Source organism: Anas platyrhynchos, chromosome 4 (assembly GCF_047663525.1).
Source record: "Anas platyrhynchos isolate ZD024472 breed Pekin duck chromosome 4, IASCAAS_PekinDuck_T2T, whole genome shotgun sequence".
NCBI lineage: Eukaryota > Metazoa > Chordata > Aves > Anseriformes > Anatidae > Anas > Anas platyrhynchos.
In genome coordinates this window covers 40,568,805-40,585,572 of record NC_092590.1, presented here as the reverse complement: position 1 = coordinate 40,585,572, position 16,768 = coordinate 40,568,805, and the positions used below count along the sequence as shown (strand labels likewise).

General features: G+C 40.3%; 1 long non-coding RNA gene across 1 annotated transcript; it reads left to right on the top strand.

Moving 5' to 3' along the window:
- Nucleotides 1–198: 198 nt before the first annotated feature.
- Nucleotides 199–1,230, top strand: LOC110354043 (uncharacterized). Its single transcript, XR_002405425.4, has 3 exons — nt 199–403; nt 516–795; nt 939–1,230. It is a non-coding gene; the product is annotated as an uncharacterized lncRNA (long non-coding RNA).
- The last annotated feature ends 15,538 nt before the right edge of the window (nt 1,231–16,768 follow it).

Below are 16,768 nucleotides of genomic sequence, written 5' to 3'. Positions count from 1 at the left end.
AAAAAGATGAGGAAAAAAAGTATGGTTCCTCTCCTTATGCATGTACTTTGCATTTTTAAAATGTTTGTAATAAGTCATTCAAGCTTTAGCTTTTTCACTACTGATGATTTTTTATATTTTTGAATTTCAAGTTACATGTATAAGGACATGTTGTGGCCACAACTTGTGAGGGTCACAAGACCCACAGGTGTACAAATTTCACAGCCGTGGGTGTGTAAGCATCTATAATGCACAAGGACACAAAGACCTAGCTTCCATGAATTCCTTTGTTACAGATTACTACTAGCAAAACAAATACATATTTACACATACCACAACATTACCACTAGGAAAGCAACTATATACAGAAGAGTAAAGCAAGCATATATCACAAGTTACTACAGAATTCTAACTAGTGAAGCAAGTACATATTTATGACCATTTACCTGTATGCACACCTTTACATATACAAGTTATATGAGGTGTTACTAGTATGACACTCTTTATTTTTTTTTATTATTTTTTTTTTTGCATAGATGCATAAGTGGGCCACAGGACTTCAGTTCCTAGAACTCTTGTTTTCCTGCTGACTCCTGTTTTCCTTGGAGGTCAACTCATTACCACATCTTCTTTGTTCTGAGTCCATCAAGGTTTCTTTGTCCTGCCAGCTACACCTCATCAATGAGGTTTCACTGAGTTTATCAGGAATGTCTTGGTGCTCCCAGCTAGTTAGACATCCTTCTCTGGCATTATGTTTATCGGGTTACCTTTGTGACAGCTCTGACAGGACAGTTAAGGGTCATCAGTGAACTGTTGGTAAGTTACTGTCTTGCTCTTGATTTGTGAATGCAACAATTTCAAGGCTTCTTTTATTTTTTCGACTGTTGATAAACTGTGTCGAGAATACATTGATTGTATTCTCTTTGTCTAATCTGGGAAAATCAATCTTTGTTTTGTAGACATGGTCAAGAGAGAAAACACCATTCTCTTTTCAAAATAATCTGTTTAGAGATAAGAAGCAAGCTCAAAATCATTGTGGACACACACACACGGAAAACCTGCTAAGGATGTTATGATGTTCTTTCTTCTGGATGTCCTAGTTGCTCCATTTTGGATGGAAGCCACCTACTCACCAGGCCAGTGCTTAGGATCTCAGCAATATCCCTTGCATAATCACACTTTCTTCTTTGAGCATTGAACCTTGTTTACCCACAAAAGTAAAAGACTAAATTATACATAAATAAATCTACTCAGTGTGGATTCATTAAAAGCAAATATGTACCAAAAAAAAAAAAAAAAAAAAAAAGAAAAGGAATTTTTTCCTTCTGAAGAAGATGCAGACAGCAAATAATAGATGTATGTGGTACACTGGAAATAAATAAATTTGAGTGGAAGTTAATCGGAAGGAATGTTTCCTACAGGAAGCCAGAGGAATCATAGTGGCAATAAATAGTAGCAGCTTTCCATTCTGTAATATCTATTAATAATCCCCCAGGAAGTTATGCAGGATAAATTAACATCCCCATTTTCATAAAAAGAACCTAAAAGGATGGTGTTCAAAAAGGAATTGATCAAAACATAACAATACAACAAACAAATAAAATAAAAATAAAAACAAAAGGCAAGACTAAGTTGTAGCACTCTTCACGATGAAAAAGAGTTTCTCTAGGATAAAATGGGAAGCTGGCTCCTTTAACTGTAAGTTAGTCTGGGTAACTACATGCTGCTTCGCTATAACTCCTAGAATCTCCATTCAACTTTTTGCATTGAAGAGTTGTCATGTTTTATTCTAAAGAAGATCGCATTTCAACAGGGATGACAGTGTAGGTGTAATGTTTGGAAATCATTTGGGGTTTTTTAAGCTCTGTGGGGCTAGCTGATCATTTGTTCCTCTGCAGCATCCAGGCATACTTCCTTTGCTCAAGGAAATGTCCCCTCTACCACAATGACACATAGTGGGAAAGCAACAAGAACATTATTCAACCTTATGAAGGACTGATATTAAAGCTGGGAATTAAATGTCAAAATCTGAAATGTGAAAGACTTGGAAAATGACCCTTCTTCTTTGCTTTTTAAATAATTTTCTGGATAATCTTTCTAATATAGCTTGTGGCAAATTAATACAAATAACATAGCTTTAAGATTCTCATAGTTTTATAAAAGTCTATGCCATGTCAGGTTACCTGCAGGAAGAGGAAACACCCTTTGTAAATGAGCCCTTACTGCTCAGTAACAGCAAAAAATTTGCTATCCCGTATTTTGCAGAAAGACTAGATTCTGACGCTATGATTCCTGCCAAGAACTCCTTCCTGCACAAACATTTACTGACTTGAATGCAAATCCTTGAACCAGCAGGCAAACTTGAACTCTGGTGTGTAAAGAATCCCTACTTGAATCAATTACCATTTTTACATGTAAACATAGGCATGAATTGGTTGTTGAAGTTTGCCTAAGATGATAGTCGTGACAGAACAAATTCATTAGAATTTTATTTGGAAGAATCTAACCAGACATAATAATAATAATAATAATAATAATAATAATAATAATAATAATAATAATAATAAATAAACTAAGTATTTAGCTGTGTTTAAGATAAATAGTTTGCTTTGACAAAGCATCCATGTCTGGTTCTGAAAAAATACCACAATATAACTTATCCCTGATCTTTTAAATGTACTTTGAAAACATTATCAGGATCCCAAATTTAAATTTGGAAAAAAATATGGTGACTTCCAAAGACTGTTAGTGTAAGTAACACTACCTGAGCAATGCCTTGTTCATAAATAGTAAGTAATTATGCAAAATTCAGAAAAGTATATGAAAGGAGGCACATTCTTTGTCTTGAGGGCTCTTGAACACACAAGCTAAAAACTGTATAATTTGTTATTGGAAAAATATCCATGTGATCCAGATTTCCCTTACAAATTAAGCACCACTGATTTATAACTAAAATTTTCATGAAAAGTAGGATCAATCGCTTACAGACAGGTGCAATGGAAAGGGGCACCTATAACAAGGCAGTGTGTGAGCATGTCCTCTTGACTCTCTTGTGGCTGAATGAGCAAGTCTGAGAACATTTGCAAGGTGTGAGGGTCTGCAGTTGTAACAAACAAAAATAACAATGCAGCAACAGTAGTCAACATTTTTATAAGTCCATGTTCTTCTGGTAGCAGGAGATTTTCTGAAGAAAATACTTGACTTTTCCCCCATGGTTACATAGTTACTACATCTAGTCTCTCTTAGCTCCACAAGCCTGAGTCTTCCTTCATTGCTCAGCGCAGAGTAGCCTGTGCCTCTGCCAAATGCTGTTACTGAGGGAGTGACAGAGAAATCAGACATCAGACTTAGAGACCACTTGCAGTGCCCCAAGGCACAGCACAACATGAGACAAGAGAATTTAAGCCACTGAATCTCTTATTAAGTCCAAAATATTGTAACTTTTAAAATTAAGCTACCCCATCCACTGGCCTTGAAACCTAATGGTTTTATCTGGTCAGTGCTCCCTGGTTCTTGCTCCCTTAATGTGTGATGCTCTCCCAGCAAACAGCACATACCAAGGAGTCCTTAGTTTACACAATGCCTGTACTAACAAGCAATAGCAGAACCAAGGATGACAGCATATATACTCAGTTTCTGAGTCACACGCTGTTTCTTTCTGAGTTTTGACCTTCAAGCTCCCCATTAAAACTGTTGCTTTTGGCAGACGCAAATGCTCTTGACCACAAAATAAGAAGGAGGAGGGAAAGGAGGCAGCAGTGATGAAATGGAAAAAATCAGGCATCTGCTCAGAGTTCAGACTGATTGAAGAATAACATTTCCAAGTAATTTTTCCCACCAGAAATCAAGGAGGGACAGGCCATGATAGCTTTTGAAACTGTGAGCTACAGGAATGGTGGGATTTGTGGTCACAAAATTAAATAATAATAATAATAATAACAACAACAATAATGAAACAGCGGTACTCATCTTTCATCCAATATGGAGAAGTGTTATCATTCTCTTGGGGATACTGAGGAGATGAAGTGATACCATGAAACAAACCTGCTAGGCAACTCTCCTTCGTGCCTTCTCTTCCCCTCCGTACCTTGCTGTGCACCCTCGGTTCCCATCGCAGCCACGTGAGCTACATTTCTCATAGGAGAAAGCTGGGAAAGAGGAAGGGTGGGAGGGAGCAAAGACACAATTTAAAAAAAAATGTTGATTTTCCACAGCAGTCATTAGCCTGTTTTGCTAACCTCCTTTGACTGCTGCTGCTGTGGTCTCAGAGCAAGTTCTCCCCTGGGCCCTACAGCACACACCCACTGCTTGGGATGATGGCTGTGTGTGTGGGTGTGTGTGCATGTAGCTTCTCCTTTTGCACCATCATGGCAAGGCACCATGGCAGAAATCTGCTCTCTCATTTTTAACTGTCATGGAGTAGGGCACAGCATCAGAAAAAAAAAAAAAAAAAAAAAAAAAAAAAAAAAAAAAAAGCTTCCAGCAGCTAAGGAGGATCTTTGGAAAGAACAGCTTTGGAAAGGAATGGGCCATGCATTTCTTTGAGTCTGGTACTGCCTGAAGTTAACAGCTCACATAAGAAGAATAAACTGGTGCTGCTGTAATTGAATTTTTATGGAAATAAACAGGTGGCAGATTTACTATGGCTGCGGGGATAGCAGGGGGTGAAATGCTGCAGCCACATTAACCTGTTTAATTTAATAGTCTCTCTACTCCAAGAGAGAGCAAAAAAAAAAAATAGATACTGTGGAGTTAGTTCAGTCAGCTGGATGCCAAATGTAAATAACTACAATTACCCTACTATGCCCATGTGCTGGATGAGAAAGAGGCTTCGTGCCAACTCTCACTTAGTTGTCGTGTTTCTTAATTAAGCTCCAGGAAGTTTAAAAAACAACAACAAAAAAAGTTTTGATGAAAAAAACAAGACACAGAGGAGGAACGTGCATATGGCAGCAAGTGCAGGGTTTACCTTGGTCCGCTTTGCGGCATCTGCTACTTAAGCCCCATACTGCATCCTCTAGGTGTGACTGTACTCTTGGAGGGAAGGTGTGACCGAGTCAGTAGCTTTGCCTTGTGCTTTTACCTACTGGGCTGTTGAAAACCAGTCAGCATTTAAAAGCAGCCTTTAACACTCACAGGAAACCACATCAAATAAGCACAGGGATCCAAAACCGTTATGTATTCATAATCAAGGTAATTGTATGGGGAGGGCTGGAAATATTGGATTTAGCTTCTTTCCCCTTAACTGCTGATGCAAAACAAAATAGGCTGAGGCATTAGCAGCATTGTATTTGCATCCTGGCATTTTAGAGGTATATGAAAGAAATGCTGCTATAATATTCAAAGAGGGCTCCAGGGCAGCCCAATAAAATTACACATTAAGGGAATGTAGAAGCTGTACTGTTAGGCAGTCGCCAGCCAAAATTGAGTTCCAGGGCTCTGCCCCTTGTGCATATGGATGATGATACAGTCTCTAAGTATATGATCAGTCTTTAATGGTAAAATATAATAACAACACATTTCCTGGTGCACTGCTCTCGGTAAGCTTTTGTAAACTCCTACACCTGTAGGTAAATAGCCATTAAAATAGTTTATACGCAGTACTCCTTTCAGTTCAAGCCAAAAATGGTCTATCTCATTGAATGTACTTCTCCAGAAAACTGCTCTGCTCGAGGAAGGGAGTCAAATTCTCTGTTAGTGCATTCCGGCTTTAATAAAGCTACAGCAATTTATATGCATTGAAGATCTGGTCCAAGTAATCATGTAATTGAACACAGCACTGCAATTGCATCTCATTAGTTTGGCTGAGATAATGCTTTAATTTGGTCACTACCTGTCTTCTGAGCAGTATATCTGGGCTTTTAACATACTCTCATGGCTGGTCTTTATGTAATTTCCTAGCTCTCTTAAGAAGAGCATAATAACAAGATCCCATAATTTGAAATACTTCAGCAATACATGACTGGAAAATGCACACGGACCCGTGTCTTATTCACTATTCCCTGTGCAACACATAAGCTGAACACGCAAGCATCCTTCTTCATTCCCCACTAATCTTCAGTATGCTATTGCCTTCTCTCACTTATTCATGGACATTAAAAAAAATCCTGCCACTTCACTCTGAGCATTGAACAGTTGCTGCTCAACTCAGTGGACATCTTCTAAACTGTCCTTGTCATACTGTTTTGGTATACCTACCACCATAAAGGACCTAAAGAAGTCAGGGGGACAGCAAAAACAGAGGGGAGTTTTTAAAGAAAAATGTCTTTTGAAACACAACAGGTAATACTTGGGTTGGGAAATTTAAGTCTTTTTCTTTTCTTTTTTTTTTTTTTTAACACTGTTGTTCTAAGTATTCTCTAAATCCCAAGACGAAAAGCAGGAGCCTGCCCTTCTGGCTCCATTTTTTCACTGCACTTTGTGAAGGAATACTGATTGTGAATAGCTGTGGTGATAAAAGCATAAAACAGCTGCAGAACAAGGGCCAGGTTTACTATCCCCAGTGACAGGTTTCACCGAACAGAAGACGCCAGCTTCCAAGACTGAGGTTGCAAGCTGTAACTGCTAAAATAAAGCTCAATCTTCGACATCATTAACGGGTCATAAAATGGGCCCTCCTCGACATCATGAGATGACTTAAATATCGCAATACACAATGAGTAACTGAGGGCAGAAATACCCTGACAGAGGGTATAGTTATTCTCTCTCCACCCTGATTTCCCTCAGCAGCCCCCAGCCGCCTCCCTAGGGGGTGCTGGGGCCACGTCCCAGCGACAGCCGGCTGCCCACGACCAGCCCCTGTCGCGACAGAGCCGCAGGCGCCAAGCCTCCATTTTGCAAGCGCGCCCTGCGGCGCGGTCGGGGCTTTGTGGCCGTGGTGCTGCTACCACCTAGCGGCTGCCGGCGGGGGGAGACCGGCGAACTGCACCTAAAAAAAACTATAATTTGGCTTTGTAATTTTGAGGAACGGGCTGCAGGTTAGCCGTCGCCTGGTGCTTGGGTGTTCCCGAGGAGGACTCCCAGCAGAGAAGCGAGAATTGCTGGGAAATGTCCTCCTTGAGCAAAAATTGAGTCAGGAGTCCTGAAAAGATATCAGTACTCTGCCGGGTGTTGATAGCAGAGGATGGTCTGTGTCTTTGGACAGTGAGACACACGTCTGAAAACCAAAAACGCAGTACTTCTTCATATGGTAGCTGAATTAATAATAATCATGCTCTGAAACACCACCACTGCAAACAGAAACAATATAAACTCTCTTTATTGGCATCAAAACCAAATTCAAATACAGAAATACCAAAAATTTCCTTTCCCCCCTAAAGTTCTCTTAAGTTTCAGGAGTGTTGCTATTCTGGAAGAAATATCTTCAGGGTCCCCAGTCCCCCACAACACTAGGATTTAACACGCAGGGAGAAGACATTTTTATGGGCAAAATATGCAAAATATTGCTCTGATGGGGAACCTTCTTCCTCCGAAACCTGTGTCTAAACTGGCCACTACAAGTCATAAATGCAGGAAAATGATGTTGCTCCTCACAGTGGTATAGTATAATGAAAGTGTCAAAACCAGAAAAATATGATACAGGTATACAAGTTCCCTGGGAATCTGAAGATATCATAAACCACTCATGCTTTTCTCTTTTTACTATCAGAACCCCATAATGCCTACACAGTGTTTTATCACCAGTTTTTCCTCAGTTGGTTCTTTATATGTAATGGATACAAATAACTCTTACAAATAGTGGTGTAGTATCCAGTTATGTAGTACCAGTAACCTAAATACTCAGATTTTATTTTTTTCTTTATTAGATCTGTTTATTTAATCCAGGTTACTCCTTGGCACACCTGCAGGAGAAGTTAATATTCATTTGAATGGATAACAAATTTTGCTAGCTATTAAAATAAATTTGGAAGGATTTGCCCCTGGCAGGATGACAAATACTCCAAGGAACCCATTTCTATGTATTTGCAGCAATTTTACAGCTGTTCTGGTATGCATTCAAGAATGCAAGTGTAAAAACCATTGTAAAAATAAAGGCCAATGAATTTTTTGGAATATATCTGCTTATCACATGCCCCAAATCTTTTTGCATCTTGTCTCTTTGTCTCCTCTTCATTTTTATTGTTGTTTTTCTTTTTTTCCCCTCTTCCCCCCCCCCTCCCCCCCTTTTTTTTTTCTATTATTGTCATTCAAGCATCTCATATTTATTTCTCACAGCAATATTTTCAGGACAGAATTATGTATGAAAATTTTATTTAGATCTTTTGCTAGTGATTCTTGCTTTGAATTAGGGGTTTTGTTTTCTTATTTCCAGAATCGCTTCCTCATGCTGCTGTGCTTCAAAACATGCCACAATCTCACCCATAGAAATAGATCATCCTGTTTACATTTTTATGGGTGCATTCATTCATTCTTCGTTCTTCATTCTTTCATTTCAGTACTGCTAAAAAAATATGTGTTTTGGTTTCCCAGAGCTTTATGTAATTTTTTCCTTCAACTCTAATCTGACTGAGTCAGATTATTCAATGTTTTTGCATTTTACTGCTCCCAGCTATATCAGGGATCTGACCCCAGTGAAATTCTATCTGAACCTGAGTTTAAACTGAATTCACATCACCTCTATCCAAGCTCCTTCTTAGTAATCCACGTTTAAAGTCCAAATTTAGTAGTCCACATTTTAAATCAATTGAAACCCAACTCACATCAAACCTAACATAGCAGTTCCTGGTCATCTAAAATGTTTGGGAAGCTCTGATAGCACTGAAACAAGCACAGCCTCGCTTACCTGTAAACTGTAAGATAACTCAAATAGCAGGTCAGGATAAGTCCCATGGCTCTGAAACTTACTTTACAATCAAAATTTGAAACATCACAATTGAAGCACTGCTGCGACTTGCATGTTTCCATTAGTTTGTAAATACATCACACTGTTTTTTTATTGAACAAAACCAGGTGTGTGAATATAGACATGTGAACTCAAGGGGCCTGGAATCTCTGCTTATGAAAATCAGTTGACATCAGTGGAATTGGTTAATTTACACTATTTAACCATCTGGCCCTCTGGCATTTTCTATCAAATACAGCTAGAATAATAGCTGAGTAGCTGAGCATAAACTAACAGATAATGAATGCATGCATAACAGTTGTAAACGTTGTAATTGGAAACCACGAAATAGATTTTCAGATGAGACTTAGCTCTCTGGCACTGAAGGTTCCTTGACCTGAAATTTAGGTGCTGAAAATCTAAAAAGCTTTAGTCTGACTGTTGGTATTGCACAGAACAAGTGTGGGCTGGACCACCCCACAAACCTACTCAGCATCTGTGCAGTGGTAAACCCCCTACAGAACTCACAAGCAGGCATTACCCTCACCTGCACCACCTGGAGGCACACTGAATTCCCACTGATGAAATGGTTCTTATTGCAAAAACAGATTCAATATTAAATCAATGAGGAACTTCAGCCCTGTCTTCTGGGAGAGTGTCTACCAGTGGTAGAGTGTCTCCTTCTCACGTTGTTTGGTAGGATTGAGGGAAACGAAAATCCCCTCAGAGCTACACTGATAGCCTCGCCAATATTTGTTTGCCTATGTTGTTTGCTTGCTAGTTTGAAGTGGGGAGATGCTGAGGAGCCTCAGCCTGCACCTCATAACCATCTTTCACAGCTGCAAGCCCTGAACAGAAACCTTTCCTCCCTCACTTCTTGACGAGGCTTCTTTTCTGCTGGTCAGTCTAAACAGCTCCCTGCTCAAAAATCTAGATTTTAGGGATCCCAACCTTAGCCTGGCAAGGTCCACCTATGGCAGTGTGCAGTTATCAGAAAGGCTATGTTGACACAGCACCCACTGATAACCAGGCAGCTTGCCTAGGGGGCCTGTTGATCTAACACAGCCATGCTCCTTCTGGTGCTCAAGCTCCTTGAGTGATACCAGCTGCCTCTCCCTCTGCTTCATCCCTGGGCTTGGAGGTTTGATACCACAGCACTAACACCACCCACTAATCTCAGATCACCTAATCTGAGTTTTCTGTGACTGGAACAGGCTTGTTTTCCTGTTCATGTGACAGTAAGAAAACTGATGGTTTATGTGTGTGTGCCTTTTGTGATTCCGAATCTAGCCCTACAAACCTTCCTCATGCTCTTCTCACTCTGTAAAACCACATCTGCCGAAGCTGTTGGTCATTTGTTCCACAATGACACCAAAATAATGCAGTCATTGCCCAAATGCCAATTGCTGCCATGTTCCCAGAAGGAGAAAAAGGATTTTTGATCTGAGCTAGTTATTCATCCTGCCCCACACCTACTACTACTGTTAAAAAACATAGCACACTGGAGGGAAATTGTGCTATATTTCATGAATGCTCATTGCTGGCGCTAAGGGACGTACCCATCTGTTATTTGCTCTCAGCTTTGCTTACTGATAAAACAGGAAAGACAGCTTGCTGATGGGCTCTTTGATGCAAAAAGCTTCTCTCTTTCTTAAAATTAATATTTTTTTATTTTTATTTTTTTTTCAGTAGACGGCATGCAGCCTACCTCAAACCAGAATTACTTCTACTAAATTAAAATTAAATATTCTGTGTGTTTTTCTGCATCATGTGACTTTGACTGACAGAAGTGGCTTGACTCTGTCAAATCATTGAATTGGACATTTTCCCAGCACAATCTAGCTCTGTGTTATCTGGGTTTCAAACATACGCTCCAGTGTGTGTTTCAGCTATGCTGCCATATAAAAACACGCCAGGGAGGTAGTGTGTTCCAGCTCAGGGACCCAAGGGAGAATTAAAGACAGAGGACAGGCAGGAGGATGCAGCTGCCTCTAGGATGGAGGCTATGACAGATACCGGGCTATGTCCTGTCAGAGATTCCCTCTGTTCATCTTTATGGCCCTCAAAGGTCCCAGCAACATCCCAATAGCAAAGACTGATTGCCTGTTTGCACAAGTGAGTGACCTCAGCTGTCTAACACACTTCAGAGTCAGTCCTGTGGCTGCTCTCTGGGACTGCTGAAAGTTGTTCTCCACTTCAAGTTCTCTCACACAGAGGTTTGGGTCTTGCCACCGCACTCCTACCAGTTCATTTTTAGGCATCTTGCTGACCTTTCCCCTGCCAAGTTTCTGCCTGAAAGATATAGATATGTGCCGTGCAGAGAGCAGACAGAAAGGCATAAAGTTCACCTCTCACCCTTGGCTGTTGTGCTCCCATTCTGCAATCATACAGGCAGTGAAGAGAACTCAAACTTCTTCAAAAAGGCAGAATCTGAGAGAACTGGTACCTGCTTTCAGTTACTCAGAGTAATTAATACACTGCCAACCACTGCTAATAAGTACATCAACTCAGATTTAGCTGGAAGAAATATTAAAGGTCCCCTAGAAAACTTGCAGTTTCGCCATACAAAACAGTAACGTGACCATGATCCATCTGATGCTCAGCATTTGTGCCACCCTTTAAATGCTGCCAGTGGCCTGCCAGCCCGGCACGTGCTTGCTCTTTGTTCTGCGTGGAAACATTTGGCACTGGCAGTTCAGAGAAACCAACGCAATTCAATGGAAAGGGACACCAGCGGCAGAGGATATACAGCTCCTTTTGATATATGGTTCAAAGCAGCGTTTAAGGCTTTGTGCTGGAATGTTAATTTTCTGACATTATAGTGCCTTCCAGTGTTATACAATCAGGAAGCACAGACAAGTGATCCCCTTTGATTCAGTCAACTAGTTCTGAGGCTTCCAAATTTAGGTGCACTCTCTAATGAAGTGCAGTAGTTAGCAGCGTGCTCAGTACACTTCTCAAGATATCTGAGAAAAACTCATTGTTCTGACAAGGTCATTTCAGCTGCTTGGACTAATTAAGCCTCTTAAAGAGAGAAAAAAATAGATTGTTAGCACAGAAAATTCAGCTGAAGATTCAAGATACTTCAGTGTGCCTGCACTTTCTGTAGGTCAGAATAAATCACCTTAAAACACCGGAACAAATCAGCTAACACAAACATCGCCGCACAACCACTTTCATCTCGCTGAGGGTGGTCACTGCTGCAGCGTGCAGCTTCACCTGGTTTGTGCTTCAAAGGCGACTGAAGATGGAAAGCAAATGTAGGCAAATGCCACGGCAAGCAGCCACCCTCCTGCGTGCCTCTGGCTATGGGAGCTGGTGTGCCTCAAACTTTCTGTACTGGGGGTCATCTGGACACAGCTGGGCTTCAGGGGATGTACAGGTAGATGCAAGCATGTGCAAAGTCAAGGGAATCTGACAGAGGAAAAATCCAACCTATGTTCCTGCTTTGCCTGTAGCAATCATTGCCATCTCTTATGGAAGCATATCTGTTGTTCTTGCAGCTAAATATAATTACAATAGCTGTTTGCCTACACTTTGAAAAAATATCAGTAGTTTGCAATGGTGTGACCCCCCCTCTGCCACAGACTGTCTTGGCTCCATTGTTTTCCTCCATACAGCATGTTAACCACATGTTTGTTTTCTGTTTGTTTGCTTTTTTTTTTTTTTTTCTTTGGGGAAGAGTAAAAAAAAAAAAAAAAGCAGGTAAGAAAACATCCACCAGTCCCAAGGCCCTTAAGCTTGACTCAGGAAAACATGAGATGTGCCTCTGTTCTGAAGGACCAGCCTCTGTCGGTGGAAAAACATAGATGCAAAATGGGCAGAAATCCACATACTGATGCATTACTTATGATAGATTGGCAACTGCATTTCATCTCTAGTCATCAAACACAATCAATCCTTTAAATGTTTTTATATATGCGTGTGTATGTATATATGTGTTTACATACACACATATATACTTCTTGGCATAATTATTTTACTTGTTTGCCTGTTTTTTCTGTTGTCAAGGGCCTTCTAGTAGAAATGCTATGGATTTCATGAATTGTCTGAACTTTTAATTCCTTCCGCTCAAGCAAGGTCTGCAGATTATTTATCCATTCCTGAACACATTCTGTCATATTTTATTACACGGATCTCCTTAGGGACGATATAATGCAGTTAGATCCCTTTCTGTCACCTTCTTTCTAGGCCTGGAGGTGTTATAATCTCCAAACCTCTCCCATACTTAACAAATGCATTTAATTCTCCACTGTACACTTTTTGCCATTCCCTGAACTCCTTACAACATTTAAGTATTATCTTCAAACTTTTATTATGACCATAGCCAAGAAAATAGCACACACTGCACAGGAATTAGTCCAATTTTGGGAGATACTGTAGAGATGTTTTCTTTTCTTTGAATTGTAGCTCTTCTCTTCCTGGTCTTGTGGCAGCTCAGTCCTTTGAGAAAAGGTGCCTCAAAAGCAAGCCATTTCTAAAGAGAGACACAGCTCATTGCTTTCTCTGGTACACTTCAGTCATTTTCAGGGCTGTACTGAGTACCCTGGGTTATATGATTTCCTTTAGCTGGAGCGTGTCATCAGCATCTCGATTCTGTTCTGGCTGTCACAGTCAGTATACAAACAGTGCAAGCAATGAATTTCAAAATAGATATGTTGGGAGCTAAAGGGCATTTTCTTAGTTTTCAAAGTGTTGTCACAAAGCGCTAAAACCTTGAATACCTATCAGAAAGAATGAAATATCTGCTTAGAAAGGAAAGGTTATAATTTGTAACAGCAAGAATTTCTATTCTAAAAAATAAATAAATAAATAAACTAGAATCAAAGAGGAAAAAATATCAATCCTTCATCAAGCAATCCTCTTAAGAAATCAGCTATCTCCTTACAAGCAATACCACTTATGAGTGAAGCATTCTCCACTTTTCTTTCTCAAATGAATTCTGCGCTCAATAAAAACATGAACATATGATTACATTACGCTTCTCACAGGTCCTGGTGCCTGACTACATTTAGCCTCCTTCTAAACCCTGTCAAGTTTACATTTTCCCTATTGTTAAATAGACTATTTTGTGCAGTTTGTTTCTCCTGTCCTCTAATGAGCAGCTTGGTATAAGTTTCTGCCATGCTTCCATTAGCAGAGTGCAGGGAGGCCATGCCTTGCAAAGTCACACCAGAGAAGTGCCTTGATAAACTACAGTGCTTGCCTGAAAGAGTTCTCAAGCAGAAATAGCCAGAAAATTTCCAGACAAACAGGTTGTCATTGAAAGGCATCGTGTTCTTCAAACACAAACTAAGCAATACTGATTCCAGGAAGAGGGACCCTAAGAAGTATGCCTGGCTTCCAGCCAGGTGGAGAAATCCTCAGGAGCATGGGTTCTGCCCTGGAAGCAGACCTGCTGTTGACGCCAGCAGTTATCGGAGGGTTCATAGCCTGGGAGCAGATCTCCCTCTGAGGATGCTGCAGATGAGGGGCTCCATGGATTTCTCAAGGAGTTTTTCTTTCCATAGTTTTCTCATTCATTGGTTCCACACACAGACTTTTTTTTTTTTTTTCCTAAAATTATAATAAAAATAGCCAAAACTCCAGGACTCCTGAATACCTCAGGAGTGTGAAAAGAAATCATTGATTCCCACTAGCTCTGTTGCCGATAGTGACTTTTTCAGAATTCTCATTGAAACACATCTACAAAATACAACACTCAGGGTGAGCACATGCCTTAAAATATAATTGCTTTGGTTGCCCTGCAGGTTCAGGAAAAACAGTGATTAGACACATACTCATAATGGTGCAGTGTCGCCCACTCTTCTGTTTCCGATATTTCTTTCTCTTTAGATAGAATACAGTATATTTCACTTTTTTTTTTTTTTTTTTTTTTTCTTCACTGGAGTCATCAGCAAGAGCATACAGCCTCTTAGCACGTGACGAAGGCTTCTTGAAGAGTTCACTGGGATTTAATGGCAGGTTTAATGATCTAGCTATAGCACGCTGCTCTTCTTAATCCAAGTCTCATTACAACTTGTCTGTGTGAAACGCCATGAAGATCTGAATCAGATGAATCAGTGCTACATCTGCAAAATGAACGTAACACTGAACTCTGGTCTGCTCACTAGTGTAGTGCAGTGCAACTATAGGGATGACTTATGAGGCAATTCCTCTATATTAATTTAGATGACATGCTCTCCCCCTCAAAAATAACTTAGGCACTCTTCTGCCCGTGCCGTGAGTGCATTTGGCTGAGTCAGCCTTTATCTAGCTCTTTATTTCGATGCTATAAATTTCAACAACTGGTGATAAAACACATACATTTTCTTGCTTAGGAGCACCAGAAGTTTAAGAACTGCATTTCTCTAACACTGGAGCTGAGTTTAGTCATTCCAGTTGTGCCTGATATTAGAAATAATTAACTGCTCCTGTGCAACACTTGTTCATAAAAATCACGCAATTCACTTTTTGTACATATAAACACATATTTGCCAATAATAATAATCGTAAGCTCAAGACAAAAATATAGATGGGGTTAGAGAAGGGTTGATAGCCATATTTAATAATGAAATTATGTTCTCTTTCCATTTTTAAGATTCAAACTCACTTTAAATATTTCATCATCAGTAGCACCTGCTTCTTTCAGAAGGTCATCTGTACATGCCAAATCGCCAAATGAATATTTCATTTGAGTGTTGTTCTGCATCCAATAGATGCCTGAGTTGCTATTGCTGCCATTTTAATCCCCTTACTTGCTGGCCACGTTTGCCCGGTGTGCGTGGTGTGATGCCACACAAGGGGAGAGATTTGCTTTCTCATGGCATGCTACAAACACTGTGCGAGTTCACAGGCTCTTAGGGGTATTAATTTCTGATGGCCTCAGTTCTCTGTCCCACTCATGCACTCAGTGTCAGCCTGTAAACCAGATCTCACATCTAGACAGATTTTTATGTCCTGTTGGATTGGCAAGGACAAAAAGATGGGAGTTTTAGCTCCCTATTGCATGGAGTAGAAAGTGATTCCCAGGCTCAGCTGGGAGCTCAGCCTAACAAAACACTGTGCTGGTTTGGGGGACCTAGGACATTGGTGTGTATGTACATATACATATCTATGGCCTAATCCCAGTCTTTCTGTTTTTGTTTTCCCTCTGGTTTCTCTCACATGCCTCTTCCTGTGGTTCATAATTATTTTTGCTTTTGACTCACTTACTGCATGTCTTATGTTGATTATTGGCTATATCAGAGAGATTTGTGACCTGTGAGGCTGACAAGTGGAACAGGTGTTTTGTAGGCCCTTCTAACCTAGACATCAATAGTACAGTTTTCTGTGATAGCGATCAGATGATACCTACATCTCTAACGTATTTGAGATAATGTTCAATGCAACCTGCCCCTTCTTTCCCTTTGTTCTTCCTCTTAAAATGTCATTTGTAACATCGTACTGCTAAGAGAGAAAAATATCTGAAAATATCTGATGAAAGCCTAAATTTATCTTTGCTCATGAACATCTATGCTACAGAAGAAAGGACCATAACACCTTGGAGGAAACACTGTTGTCCTGCTTAGATAAGCAGAGTGGAGCAACCAGTCTCTACTCATGTCTCCCAGTCCAATTTTTTCTGTGATTCTGGTTTGCAAATGTGAAGTCCTAAAGAGAAACAGAACATGTGAATCAACAGACAGAAGTATGAGGAAAAGGAGGAAAACAGGCCAATTTTAATCCTGAGCTGAATCCCTCTGCCATTTGAAGTGGTAAATTATTTCATAAGTTTAACTAAGAAAATGTCCAGCTCCTGAGGCCCATTTACAAATGCACTGACATTGAAAGGCGCCTTCCAGGAAAACATCCTTCCCCCTCTCACAACATCCACTCAGAGTTTTGATGACATTTCACAGAGGGACAGCCAGCCCTCAGAGAGCTGATTAATTCCACTCCCTGTTCACCAGGGGTAGGTTAAAAGCTGAAATGCAAGCATCCAGCCCA